At 42.6% G+C, this 15,347-nt stretch overlaps 1 long non-coding RNA gene across 1 annotated transcript in view; it reads right to left on the bottom strand.

Annotated features, from left to right (window-relative positions):
• Nucleotides 1-9,408: 9,408 nt before the first annotated feature.
• LOC308656344 overlaps nt 9,409-15,347 on the bottom strand; it is a 77,919-nt gene continuing 71,980 nt past the window's right edge. Inside the window, exon 3 of the long non-coding RNA XR_014023705.1 lies at nt 9,409-9,631. This is a non-coding gene — a long non-coding RNA (uncharacterized lncRNA). The remainder of the gene's footprint in view (nt 9,632-15,347) is intronic.

Here is a 15,347-nt window from a genome sequence, read left to right as displayed (position 1 = left end):
TATTCCTTTTAGTGTGACTTATAAATCATTTTGATTTCTTGAAGCTAGCACCCTCTTGTTATCTACATCTTAATTTTCCCCTATCTTGGTGTTTTTTTTTCTTGCCAACAAATTATCTTATCAAACTTCCTTTGTACATTTTATACTCCTTAATCTCTTTTGTTGCTGTTGTTCCTTTTAACTTCTTAGTTTGGGGACATATCTGGATTTATTTTTAAACTCTGGTTTCTAAGTGATAGGCATGATATGTGTGCCTCTGGTCAGAAAGCTGGGAAGGGGCTGCAGGCCAGAAGTGAAGTGCCTGGGTAGACATCATCTCTAACTGTGTCTCTCTGCCACCATGGCCCCTTTGGGAACAGGGTCTCATCCCTTCAGTGTTAGCTTGGCCATAATCTTCACCTGTCTCATCTAGCAGCACCCAAGCTGGTGTTCCTTCCCAGATGTGTTAGTCTACCTTCCATGACTGGAATAAATCATTGAGATAATCAACTTGTAAAGTGGACAGACTCATTTAGACTCACCATTTTGGAGATTTCAGTCCATGATTGATTGGCCCCGTTGCTTTGGGGCTGGTAGTGAGGCAATGAAAAATAATGGTGAGAAGGTGTGATAGAGAAAATTCCCCACCTCATGATCATGAAGAAAAAAGAGAGGAAGAGGAAGGGGCTGAGGTCTGTAACCCAATGACCTAAACACCTCACACTAGGCCCCACCTCTTCACGTTCTACCTCCTCCTAATGGCACCTCACTGGGGACCAAGCCTTTAACACATGGGCCTCTGGAGGACATTCAAGATCCAAATTGTAGAAACGGGTCAGGGATGGTCTACTGTGACAGACAGCACATTGGAATTCAACAATTTATCGAATAGCTCTCCAGAACCACCTGCCTCCAGGGCCATCTGCTATGGATGGGGTCATGGTGCCTGCCTCCTCTAGCATATTCTGGTGATAAACAGACAAAAAACAAGCTTCTGGTGGCCATAGAAACCACCAAGGAAATTGGACAAAAACCTAAGGGCATAGGCTGAATAAAGTGGGGAGCAGGAAGTTGGGAACGTAGCAAGAAGGTGGCAGGCTTCTGATTACTTTTTTCTTTCTAAACACTTGAGTCTCTTCTGCTCAAATGGTTGTGTCTGGGGACAGGGGACCTGGGAAGATTTGAGGCAGAAGGCTCAAGGACTTTTCAAGGAACTCTGAATTTTGTGCTTGTATTAATTCTCATCACTACTTATACCCCTCTGTTCTTTGCTGTGTGTTTCTTTTGGATACATGGGACTTCTGGAAAGGAAGATTGTTGGAAAATTCCATTTAGAAAGAATTGTCAGAATGGCATTGATGTACCATCTCTATACTAACCACTTTCCCTTATTAGGTATTAAAAAATGTAAGTCACCTACAAACAAGCAGAAGGAATGGTCTTTGCCATTGTAATGACTAGACCTTGGGCAAGTAGTATAGATGGCCTGTTTCCAGAGCAGGGGGAGATGGCCATTTCTAGCCTCTCCTTTTATGGGGCCAAGTGCAGGCAAAGCACTTGGTGGGGGAGGTGATATAAACACACACAGCATTGAGAAGAGCAATGATGAAGAAAACCTTCTTCCTTTCTTCAAGAAAGATACTATAGGGAGGCCAGGTGGAGAAGAAAGCTACAGAAGTGTCTATTCAGTAAACTCCTGAATGGTGAGCATCCTTGATCATTCTGTCATCTCCTCCTGAAGGCCACAGACAGCTTGTCTGGCAAGGAAAGGGTGATGGTACCCGAAGTCCACCTTAGCTGGGCAGGGTACCAGAAGTCCACTTTCAAATGCTTGGTCAGGGGCTATCTGAGCACCCTAGTAGGTGAACTAATGGAGATGAAATCAAAGTCATCAGGGCTACCGCAGCCCAGAGTGGGCTGGTCTCTGGAATCTTGCATTATCCCTTGTCTGACAAAAACGTCAGCCAAGGCTGGGCAGTCTGGCAGTGTCTGTTGAAGCTGGCCTGAAAAGTAGCTTGTCTCCTGCCCCCGTCTGGTAGTACCTGGAGCCTGCAGGCAAACACCCATGGGACTCCAGGGGTGTTGACAGGGTTGGGGAGGGAGGGGATTGTCAGAGAGCAACCCGGGGAGGGGAAGCAGGTCTACAGGGCAGGGGTTGGAATGTTCCAATGGACACTTTGATGAGGGCTCCTCAGTGACCTACACCAATCCTTTCCATGGCCCAGGATGGAACTGACAGGGGGAAGCTCCTCTAGAGCCCTTTGTAAGCCTGTAAGAAAGGGTCCCATTGCATCTCCATTGATAAGTGTGGCCTCTTCTCTAAGGGCACATTTAATTGTTTTTGTTAGGTCCCATCCTATGTACATTTAGCTTAAGTGAATTCAACTGTAGGTGCTCAAAGACAACTTGAGATAAAAAACAATGTAAACAAAGTGTGTGATTCTGCCAGCCACTCCACCATAAACATATGCCCGGGAGGGTGAATCTGCCAGCATTTGCATCCAGTTCTGAGCCTCTCTAAATCGGGAGCATCTTGCACACCAGTGTTTAAAGCTGCAATACATCTTTTTTGTACAACATGACCTCAAAATGCAAGCCAAGCCGAGTGTTTCCTCTGGTGCTCAGCCACAGAGACAACCATCTGGTCCAGTACTGCAGGAAAACTGGCTGTGCTGTTGATGGAGAAACGGTTTTTGCCAGCTTCCCACATCCCTGAGGGATTTCCCCAACCCCACAAGGATGGTTTTGGTTACATTTGATTTTCTCTTTAGTGTTGACTTAAGAATGTAACCATTCTAAGACGTCATTACACTCTGTGGCTCTCTTCCTACTAAGCTGCTATTCTCAGCACAAGCCTGGCACACCAGACACGGTGCCACCATTGAATGAAGAGGCCAGAGGTTAGCTGAGGACGGGCTCCCGATGGGCCTTGCTCATTTCCCAAAGCATAGGCAGGCTGAGGTCTCTGGGCATGATTTGATTTTATTTCAAATCCAGGATGATTTGATCATGCTTCAGATCTGGGTGAGAGTGACGCAGCTGCCATCTGTACTCTTTTGGGTCACTGTGTCTTCCGATATTTCTTTTGGAGGGTCTGACAGTTTTCTTCTTTTGGTAAAACCTGAAGAACTGACACCTGCAGGGACGGTACTATGTGGTAAACGCTTATCTTTTGTGAGAACTACAGCTTGGCACATGGTAAGTGATCAGTAAATGTGTGCTGAATGTTGAGATGGGCAAATCCTCATTCCTTGTAGGCTACCAGGTCACTTCTCCTAAAGCTCCTTCCCTTCCATTCTCAGGCCCCTAATCCCCACCACCCTGGAAACTGTCTTTAGCTGAATTTCTGAAGTAAAGTATGTGAACTTTTACATTTGAATCTGTTCCTTTCTTTCCGGATTTGGATTCCTCCCAGCAGGGTTAATGGTAACTCTTGGATAGCTACAATCCAAGATAATGTTTACTTCCCTTCTACATACCCTATAATGAAGAGAGCTACCTCCACAGATCTGAAGGCTGAGATCAGGGCAGGCCCCCTTGGGCTCTCCCCAGTTGATTTGGACTGGAGGGCATTAGTCCCAAAGTCCTGTCTTTCCAAACTTGTTACGTTACTTTAGTAGAAACCACTTTGCCAACATCAGATTGAATGTTTGGATGCTGATCCAGCATTGTATCACATTCCTCTAGTCCACTGTTTCCTACTTGGATGCCAATAGAAAACCAAAGGGAGACATTTAAAAATACTTGTTTCACTGGGCATGGTGGCACATGCCTGTAATCCCACTGGCTTGGGAGGCTAAGGCAGGAGGATTGCAATTTCGAGGCCAGCCTCAGCAATTCAGTGAGGCCCAAGGCAACTTAGTGAAACCCTGTCTCAAAATAAGAAATAAAAAGGGCTGGAGATGTGTCTAGTGGTAAAGTGCCCCTGTGATTAATCTCTGCTACCACAAAAAATAACAACAAAAACAAAAACAACTACAAAACCTAAACAACAACAAAAAACTGGTTACTGTGTCTTAACCCAAGAGATTTCAATTCAAGTGGTCTGTAGCAGGGCCCAGCCTTGGGTATATTATAAAAGCTCCCTGGGAAGTACAAATGCTTGTCCAGGGTTGTAGGCCATTTCACCTTGTTGCTTACTCTGCCACTCTATGGAATATTTTATCTCATTCTGTTTTGTGCTACTATAATAGAATACCACAGACTGGTAGTTTATAAATAATACAAGTTTATTTTGGCTCATAGTTTTGGAGGCTGGGGGTTCCAAGAACATGGAGCTGGCTTCCATCCAGCTTCCTCACCACCCAGCCCATGGAGAAGGCAGAAGGGCAAGAGAGCCTGAGAGAGCATGATAAGAGGTCAAACTTGCTTCTCTAACAACCCATGCTTATGATTACTATGGACATTAATCCTTCATGAAGGCTCTTATCAGGCCCACCTCCCAACACTATTGCATTAGAGATGACATTTCAATACATGGACTTCGGGGACACATTTAAACCATAGCTGTATCCCTTCTCCGCCCCCCACCCCCGCTTCCTCTTCCAAATGCTCACCCACCAAGAAAGCATGACCTTCTGCACAAGTTTAGGAAGCCCAATGTCACACCATCACTTGCACCCACCTGTTGTGTCCTGGCTTCTGTTGACAGTGCTCCATCCCACCCTGTTCCTGTGAAGTTGGAGGGCTCCACTCCCACACTCGTTCCCTCTCACTGGGATGCATCATTCATTTCTTTCTGTACTAAATCTCTCTCATGGGAATTCAAATACTATGATAGGTTTCTTAAAGAAAGAAACAATCCTCTCCAGGCATTACCACTGTGCTGGTCTCCTCTCCTCTCAAGGGTCAACTGTGCTCTTGGTCTCCACTTCTTCACTTCCCTTCTGCTTATCAACTTCTCATCTCAGTATTTCATTGAATGGCCAAGGTCACCATGACCTCTATCTGGCCAATTCTACAGATGTGTCTCAGTGGTAAAATGCCCCTTGGTTCAATTCCTGGTACCCCCCCTCCAAAAAAAAAATTACTGTTTACTCTGACTTAACTCAAGAGATTTCAATTCAAGTGGTCTCTGGCAGGGCCCAGCCTATGGTATGTTATTAAAGATCCCCAGGGGGGCTGGGGATGTGGCTCAAGCTGTAGCGTGCTCGCCTGGCATGCGTGCCGCCCGGGTTCGATCCTCAGCACCACATACCAACAAGGATGTTGTGTCCGCCGAGAACTAAAAAATAAATATTAAAAATTCTCTCTCTCTCTCTCTCTCTCTCCTCTCTCACTCTCTCTCAAAAAAAAAAAAAAAAAAAAAAAAAAGATCCCCGGGAAGTTCTAATGCTTGTCCAGAATTGTAAACCATTTCACCTGGTTGCTCACTGCATCTTGTTGACCATTGGGCAGTATGCTTTTTTCTCTTGGATTCTAGGTTTCACTCTTTCATTTCTCCTGTGCCTCACTGGATGCCTGATCTCAGGCTCTCAGCTGAATTCTCCCCCTCTTCTTATATTGGAGAGCCCTGGGCTCAGTCTTGGCTCTGTTTCCTCCTCTTCTCTATCTGCATGTGCACTTTAAGTGATCCCGCTCCACCCCACAGAGTTCAATACAATCCAGCCCTGAACTATCCAATATGGTAGCTACCAGCCTCATGTGGCTACTGAGCACTTGAAATGTGGCTGAGATGTACTATCAGTATAAATTTTAAAGTCTTAGAGTGAGGAAAATGTAAGATATTAATATTTTTGTGTCGATTACATGTTGAAATGATAAAATTTTGGATCCATTGGAATAAGCAGAATATGTTAAAATTAACATCATATTTTTTCTTTTTAATGTAACAACTGGAATATATTTAAATCTATGTGGCTTATGTGGCTAGCTTCAGCTTATATGTTGATGACTCCTGGGGTTTGTCTCTAGTCTTTTTATGAGTTGCAGAATGGTGCGTTAACTGGGGGTTACTAGAGAAATAGATCTTTACTATGTGTACATATATGTAAGGTCAGAGATTTATTTTAAGGAATTGGCTCACATGATGAGAGGAGCTAACAAGTCTGAGATTGCAGGGCAAGTAGAGAGACTGGAGACCTAGGAAAGAGTTGTTGCTGCAGCTCAACTCTGAAGACAGATTTATAGTAAAAGTCCTGTTTCCTGGAGGACCTCAGTCTATCTTTTTTTTTTTTTTTTTTTAAAGAGAGAGTGAGAGAGGAGAGACAGAGAGACAGAGAGAGAGAGAGAGAGAGAGAGAGAGAGAGAGAGAGAGAGAGAGAATTTTTAATATTTATTTTTTAGTTCTCGGCGGACACAACATCTTTGTTGGTATGTGGTGCTGAGGATCGAACCCAGGCCGCACGCATGCCAGGCGAGCGCGCTACCGCTTGAGCCAAATCCCCAGCCCCAGTCTATCTTTTCTTAATGCTTTCTACTCATTAGATGAGGCCCACCCACATAACAGAGGATAATAAGCTTTACTCATTATCTACTGATTTAAATGTTAATTTCAACCTTAAAATGCCTTTTCAGCAATATACACACTGGTATTTGACCAAATATCTGGGTCCCATGGCCCAGCCATGTTGACACATAAAATTAACTGTCATAATACAGCGGCCATGTAAAATTCATGTGTCCCACAGAACACCCTTGTTCTTATTTCCAGATCTGCTGCTTGATCTTTTTTTTTGGGGGGGGAGGGGATCAGGGATTGAACTCAGGGACACTCAACCACTGAGCCACATCCCCAGCCCTATTTTTTATTTTATTTAGAGACAGGATCTCACTGAGTTGCTTAGAACCTTGCCATTGCTGAGACTGGTTTTGAATTTACAATCCTCCTGCCTCAGTTCTTGCCCACATCCCGCACAGGCGATGGAAATAGGGTTCCCCTTGGTGGATTGGGCTGGCTGAGAAATAAAAGCTGGGAAAAAGAAAACTATGGGAAAACCATAGGACACAGGTTGTAGTTTCAGAAGCAGGGGCAGGACCCGCTAGCTCATTGTCCCTAGGCAGTTAACCAGAGGAAATGTCCACTGGCCATTCCCAGACACCAGATGTCTCTTTCCATAAGGCTTCCATGTGTGGTGACCCACATGCATCCCATGGACGGCTCATGACATTCAGCCTCCTGAGCTGCTGGGATTATAGGCATGTGCCACTGTGCCCGGCCCTGTTGCTTGATTTTTAGTCTTCCTCTATAAGTTTGCTTTTTGTTGTTAAAACAAAATTCCTGAAGCTGGGTGCTTTATAAAGAAAAGAGATTTATTTAGCTCAGTTTTGCAGACAGAAAGATCAGGCAGCCCCATCAGTTCAGGCTCTGGTGAGGGTCTGATGGCCATGCCATAATAATGGTGAAATATCTGCAGAACAATTACATGATGAGACAAGAAACCAGAGAGATTCAGAGGCCACTTGCTCTTTGATGACTACTTGCTCCTGCAGGAACTGAAGTCCCACAATAACTACACTAATCCCTCTGAGAGAGATGCCCCAGTGGCCTAACTACCCTCCATTGGGCTCTAACTTTTCAAGGTCCTATCACCTTACACTGCCACACTGGGAACCAAGCTTCCAGCACATGAAACTTTGGAGGACAAAACATCAAAACTATCACAAGCCTCACTCACCAGTTGCTCAGTCCCAACCCTAGGCATCACTCCCAACGACTTCCTTCCCCCATCTCCCACATCAGCAAATTCTGTCAGGTCTACTGTTAAGTCAGATCATGACTCTGACAACAACCAGCTGGTCCAAGCCTACCTCCTCCTCATCTCTTTTCTGTCAGTGATGGTGTTCAAATCAGCTTCCTGCTTCCCCTTCCACCCATCTGCAGCAAATCTCCACAGTAGTTAGGATCACCTTTTAAAATTCAAACCTTACCATTTAACTCTCCATCTCCAAACTATGTTGGCTTGCTGTTACATTTAAAATAAAATCAGAAATCTTCACGGAGGCCCACAATATACAAAGACCAGCCCTTGCCAATTTCTGTGATCTCCTGGCCTCACTCACTCAGCTGCAGCCAAACTGGCCTTCTCTCAGTTTCTGAGAAATGTGGGGCTCATTCCTGCCTCAGAGCCTTTGCACATGTGGCCCACTTACTGGGGGGTTCCCTTTTTCCCTAGTGCTCAGGCATCTTGCCAAGTTTACCCTATAGCACCCAGTTCTGCCCTTCCATCAAGAACTACCTCCCTTGGGACAAAACATCACCTCTTTGCACACTAGGTACTGATTAGGTGATGTGAGACCTCCTGGGGCCTGTTCTCTAAGGAGTGTGCAGAGAGATGGTCTTACTCAATATATTCTGCCCACTACACGCTACTCAGTGGAGGGGCTCCAATCTTCACTCAAATTCTCCCAGTATTAGAGTCTCATCAGAAAAGTAGCAATGGTAAAAATAGGTTTGTAGTTAAGGATTAAGTAATAGTCTTCAGAAAGTGCTGGCTCACCACAGAGTGAGAGAACATCTTTACCACACACACATCAGATATAGCACTAATCTCCAGAATATATGAAGAACGAAAAAAAATTAACAGCCAAAAAATAAATAACCCAATCAATAAATGGATTAAGGAACTGAACAGACACCTCACAGAAGAAGAAATACAATTGATCAACAAATGTATGAAAAAATGTTCAACACCTCTAGCAATTAGAGAAATGCAAATCAAAACTACTCTTTCATCTCACACCAGTCAGAATGGCAATTATCAAGAATACAAGCAACAATAAGTGTTGTCGAGGATGTGGGAGAAAAGGCACACTCATTCATTGCTGATGAGACTGTAAATTGGTGCAACTAATCTGGAAAGCAGTATGGAGATTTCTTGGAAAACTTGGAATAGAACCACCTTTTGACCCAGCTATCCCACTTATTGGTTTATACTCAAAGAACTTAAAAACAGCATACATACTACAGTAAACACAGCCACATCAATATTTATAGCAGCACAATTCACAGCAGCTAAATTGTGGAACTAACCTAGATGCCCTTCATTAGATGAATGGATAAAAAAATGTGGCATATATACACAATGGAATATTACTCAGCATTAAAAGAGAATAAAATCATGGCATTTGCAGGTAAATGGATGGAGTTGGATAATATTATGCTAGGTGAAGAAAGCCAATCCCTAAAAACCAAAGGCTAAATGTTCTCTTTGATTAGTGGATGCTGATCCGTAATGGGGGGGGGGCGTGCGTGGGAAGAATGAAGGGAATTGTGATTGGGCAAAGGTGAGGGTGGGGATGGGTAGAATGGGTGCAGGAAAGATGGTGGAATGAGATGGACATCATTACCTTAGGTACATGTATGACTGCACATATGGTATGACTCTTTATCGGGTACAACCAGAGAAATGAAAAGTTGTGCTCCATTTGTGTATAATTAATTGAAATGCATTCTGCTGTCATGTATAACTAATTAGAACAAATTAAAAAACTAAACTGAGAATGTATCCAAGAGCTATAATATAAAAGGTAAAAGATTTTGAAGCACTGAAAGGGATAGGAAGCAAAATTCTGGCTGTATTGTTTAATGATACAAAATAAAGTATACTGCGGGGGCGGGGGGAGAAAGTGCTGGCTCATAGTAAATCCAGTCAGCCCTCCGTATCCACGGGTTCCTCATCTTCAGATTCAACCAACTTCCCACCAAAAATACCTAGGAAAAAACAAATGTATCTCTATTGAGTATATACACTTTTTTTCTTGTCGGTGTTCCCTAACAACTATTTACATAGCACTTACCTTGTATTAGTTATGTGTATTGGTTCTATGCAAAGTTACACTCTCTTATTTAGGGGACTTGAACATCTTTGGATTTGGGTTTGATAGGAGTTCTGGCATTGATCCCTGGGCAGATATCAAGGGAAAAGTGTATTCAACAAATGCCAGCATATATATTGATAATTTTATTAGGGACAGATAAAGAACTAAGAGCAACATCACAGGAGAGACACTGCCTGTAATCCCGGTCTGTGACTATTTGTACCAAGTACCCCTGAATTAGAGGCTACAGGACATTTATTTGGAGGGAGGTTATGCAATGCAGTTTATAAGACAGAATCAAGTCTCACAATGAATACAAAGTCAGCAATGGCTTCCCAGAGAGGGATTAATATTCTTTCCCTTCACTCTGTGCTGGTTTTATTAGGTCTTTCCTCCCTTTCCAGTCAGCATGTTTGGCATTCTGATCCCAGTGACATACTGATTTTAAGGTGAAATTTGTCATCCTGGCAACTTATGAGTACATTGTGAGAATGAACTTCTCATAGGCACTGGCACATAAAAAGGCAACTGCAGTCCCAATTCCATGAAGAGAAAAGGAAGCAACACACTGCTTTCAGTGAATTTTGGTCTGTAGATGTCGGGGAACTATAATCACAGATAGGAAGTGGGATTTGCAGATGTCATTTCAGATCCACTATCTGCAGTCTTCAAGAAAGGCAAAATGGGAAGGATGCTAAAGGGCTGGTGACAGATCATGTAGGAATTTTCCAAACGTGGAAACAATAAGAATATGTTGAACACTAGACTGAACATAACTCAATCTTTCTGTGATGACCTGGAGAGTGATTCAGAATTGTGCATCCCTTCAGGGAAAATAGGTGGATATTCCCATTAGCACAGGTAACTCTTAACATTTACCAGCTTCCTGGGCCACAGGGCTTGAGTGGTTAGTAATTGCTTCCATTTACTGGGAACCCCTGAGCCAGGAGCCATCCATGCTTTCCTGATATTTGCCTCTTTAATCCTTTCTGCCTCCCAGTGAGCTTTGTACTATGAGGAAGACCACTAAAGCTCAAAGGGATGAATCACTTGTCCATTGCTACACAGGCAAAATGACAACACGAGTGTGTCTAATTTAAAAGCAGTTGCTTTTAACCACCGCTCTGTCCTTCCTAGTAATTTCCAGAAAGTGTTTCAATGAGTAAAAGGCCAAGGAGAAGTCAATCCAGCAACAGAAAATAAGCAATGGTGGGCACAATAGGCATATGAGGCTTCTATCGAACTCTCACTCAGTTCACCTCTAAGGCAGCTCCCCATGTTATTTCTATGAGATAAATGCAGGTTCTTTGTGAAAGTGCCACAAGCTGCTGTAAATGAAGGATTCAAAAATTATGTCACATGAGATGGATTTGATTTGACGAATGGGAGTCTACACCAGAGCCCTGTTAATGTTGTCCTGATGGTTTCCCATCCACATTACAATACTCATCCTCTGAGACCAAAATAGCATTTAATATTCTGTTCACATAAACAGTCCTACAATCTTTCTATGTTCTATTTTGAATTATTTTATCAGTCATGGGCCCTGGCAAGAAGAAAACTGAACTCTCATTAGATAATTGAGAAAGTTTCATGAAGGGACTCTTCATAAAGATACAGGGAGTGTTAAGTGAGACCAACCAGGTTATTGTGAAGATGCCAAGACTCTGTCACTCAATGCCCCAGAAGGAACAAGAACAGGGGACAGATTTCAGTACTTGGGTACAGTGACTCTAGGTGAGGCTTCCTGATCTGACCAGGAGCAGCAGGAAATGGATCTGTGAGTATATGTTTTCTAGTCTCACCTCCTTGCCACCTTGAACGATGTCAGGGCTTCCCAGTGCAAGTAACAGAAAAAGAGAGCCCGATACAGCTTCCAGGACACAGAGCAAGGGAGAGGAAGACTGAAGATGGACCTGTGTAGGGTGAAGAGAACACTTTGCACATTACCTCCCCAAAGAAAATGACATTAAAAGAAATAAAGGCAAGGGCTGGGGATGTGGCTCAAGCGGTAGCGCGCTCGCCTGGCATGCGTGCGGTCCCGGTTCGATCCTCAGCACCACATACAAACAAAGATACTGTGTCTGCCAAAAACTAAAAAATAAAATATTAAAAATTCTCTCTCTCTCTCTCTCTCAAAAAAAAAGAAATAAAGGCAAAAAGAAAAAAAAATCTGAGTAATGAAATGAAGTAATCTATTTTTTAAACAACAACAACAAAAAAATCTAAACAAAACACTATTAAGAAATCACAAACTAGCCCCCAAGACCATCAGATTTAGTGTGTTATATATATGCCTTACACACATTTGAATTTATTGCCATATTTAAACATTGGGAGACTTTACCTAGAAATCTGAATTTCCTATTATTCCTATTTTTCTTGAATAATTCAAAGATGCTATGACAGTGCCCCACAGCAGGAGTGAGGAGCTGCTGCCCCCTGAAGGGGAGACAGAGATGTGCAGGACACCTTGGTTCAGTCCTTCCACTTGACAGATCAACTGTATGGCCCCAATAGAAAACCCTGATTCAAACCAACCAACAGAGAACAATGCTACTGAATAGAAATATTAATTCTTAGTTTTCTGGCCACCAAGGCAAAGAGGAAAACTTGATAGGGCTCTTTGCATTATAAAAATGAGTGTACTAACAACATTTTTTTCCAGTTCCAATTTCTAAAAAGATACCCATAGAGGGAAGACACATCAAGTTCTTCTTCTCCTATCGCTTTTCTAGACAAGTGGCTCTACCACTAAGCTATATCCCAGTGGCCTCATCTTTACTCTCAGCCATAGCTGTCAATTTAGTAAAATTGAGGGGCAATGGGGGATGAACAAAAGACAAACAGACACACAGGAGGAAAAAAAAGCTGGGGCCAGGTGGGCAGTCAAACTCAAAGTTTGACTGACCCAGAGCTAGCTCAGCAGTTTTATTATGTAGTTTTTGTCATCAAAATGTTATTTGTGAAAAAGTTTCAGCAAAGCAGATAATCTGAAGGATGAAGGACTGGCAAGACATGAGGGTTATCTTGTTATGTTCAGAATTCTCTATCCAGGAGAATTGGTACCCGAGTTCAGGTTTACAACTGATATAGCTACACACCTTTGCATGCAGCCTCCTCTGGCTGGGCATCACCATAGCAACTGGGCCATTTTGACCTGCACCTTTGCACAGGAGGTTCCCAGTGCAAACAGACAATCATGAGGGAATCAGAAACCATGGTTCAAGTCACTATTCTCCACATCCCATTTTCAGACAGAGTCTCATCAACTTGCCCAGGCTGGATTGGAACTTGAGATCCTTCCACCTCAGCCTTCCAAGTAGATGAAATTACAGGCGTACTGTGCCCAACTTCTGAAACAGCTTTTGATGCTTGCAAGAAGCTTAGTCCAAACAGGGAAGAAAGAGAGTAGGGCTGGGGTTGTGGCTCAAGTGGTAGAGTGTTCGCCTAGCATGCATGAGGCACTGGGCTTGATCCTCAGCACCACATAAAAATAAAATAAAGATATTGTGTTCACATAAAACTAAAAAAAAATAAAAATTTAAGAAAAAAATGACTAGAGAGTGGTGGCACAGAAAATGGTTGCAGAAATTCAGACTGCAGATTTTTCTGCAACCAGAACCCTGGTACTGCTCAAAACTCTTCAATGACTTCCTATTGCTCTCGGAACAATGGCTCTTTATAGGGGATGATTTCATCCCACAGAAGATATTTGGCAATATCTGGAAACATTTATGATTTCCAAGATTGAAAGGTACTACTAGTATATTGTGGGCATAAGCCTGGGGTGCTGCTGAATATCCTACACTGTTGAGGACAGATTCCTACCCTGCTCCATGACAAAGAAATATCCAGTTCCAGATGTCAGTAAAGTACAAACCAAGAAATTCATTTGTGAGTAAAGTCCAGATTCTTTCATCCCACTTTCAAGATCTACAATGCCTGGCCCCTGCTCCTGTCAACCACTTCTTCCCTTACCTCCCACTCACCTGGACTCAGACTCCACATTCTGTATAATTCACTCCTCTCATGCTCTCTCCTTTTGGGGGACCTTTGCAGATGTTGTTCCTTCTTCCTGGGACATAAACACATTCACTTACATTGCCTAGGGACACTCCACATCCTTGGGTATTACCTTATTTCCCTTTCTTTGGAGAGCCTTTTCTTTGGAGGATCCCAGGGCATCCTTGCTTGCCAGAGTGTAATAATGATCACATTAGTATTTTCTCTGGACCAAATCTAAGAGAGTACAGACTGGGTCTGCCTTGATTATTGTATCCCTGTTCCTTATACATAACATAATTGGCACTCTGTACTGTCAGATGCATACCTGGCCACACCCCCATCTTGATCCTCTAATAGTTTTCAAAGAGTCGACAAAATCCTACAAATCTCAGGATATAAAATTAACACCCATAAATCAAATGTGTTCCTATACATCATTGCTGTATACACTGAAAGAGAAATTAGGTAAAGATTCATTCCATTTCGGTAGATGCTCTATTTACCTCACTGATTGTTTATTTTGCTGTGAAGAAGCTTTTTAGTTTGAATCCGTCCCATTTATTGATTCTTGGTTTTAATTCTTATGCTACAAGAATCTTTTTAAGGAAGTTGGAGCCTAATCCCATATGATGGAGATTTGGGCCTACTTTTTCTTCCTAAAGGTCTCTGGTTTAATTCCTAGGTCCTTGATCCACTTTGTGTTGAGTTTTATGCATGGCGAGAGATAAGAGGTTTAATTTCATTTTGTTACATGTGGATTTCCAGTTTTCCCAGTACCATTTGTTGAAGAGGCTATCTTATGGCAGCTATCAAGAATACAAACAATAAGTGTTGGTGAAGATATGGGAAACAGGCACACTCCTATATTGCTGATTGGACTGCAAATTGGTGCAACCACTATGGAAAGCAGTATGGATATTCCTTGGAAAACTTGGGATACAACCACTATTTGACCCAGCTATTCCACTCCTTGGCTTATACCCAAAGGACTTAAAAACATCATACTACAGTGACATAGCCACATCAATGTTTATAACAGCACAATTCACAGTAGCTAAATTGTGGAACTAACCCAACCCAGATGCCCTTCAGTAGATGAATGGATAGGAAACTTTGGTATATATACACAATGGAACATTACTCAGAATTAAAAGAGAATAAAATCTTGGCATTTGCAAGTAAATGGATGGAGTTGCAGAATGTAATGCTAAGTGAAGTAAGCCAATCCCCAAATCCCAAAGGCCAGAAGATTTCTTTGATATGAGGATGTTGACTCATAATGGTGATGCAGGGAATGAGCATGAGAGGAATGGAGGAACTTTAGATAGGGCAAAGGGGGAGGGAGAGGAAGAGAGGGGCAAGGGAGTAGGAATGATGGTGGAATGAGATGGGCATCATTACCCTAAGTACATGTATGAAGACACGAATGGTGTGAAAATACTTTGTGTACAATCAGTAACTTGAAAAATTGTGCTCTATATGTGTAATATGAAATGATTTGCATTCTGCCATCATGTATAACAAATAAGGATAAATAAATAATTTAATTAAAATAAAAAGAAATTAGGAAAACTACCCCATTCACAATAGCCTCAAAAAAT

The sequence above is a fragment of the Spermophilus citellus genome (genome assembly GCF_964194105.1).
Source record: "Spermophilus citellus genome assembly, chromosome: 1".
NCBI classification, from domain to species: domain Eukaryota; kingdom Metazoa; phylum Chordata; class Mammalia; order Rodentia; family Sciuridae; genus Spermophilus; species Spermophilus citellus.
The sequence above is the reverse complement of the archived record's forward strand: the minus strand, read 5'-3'. Positions and strand labels throughout refer to the sequence as shown.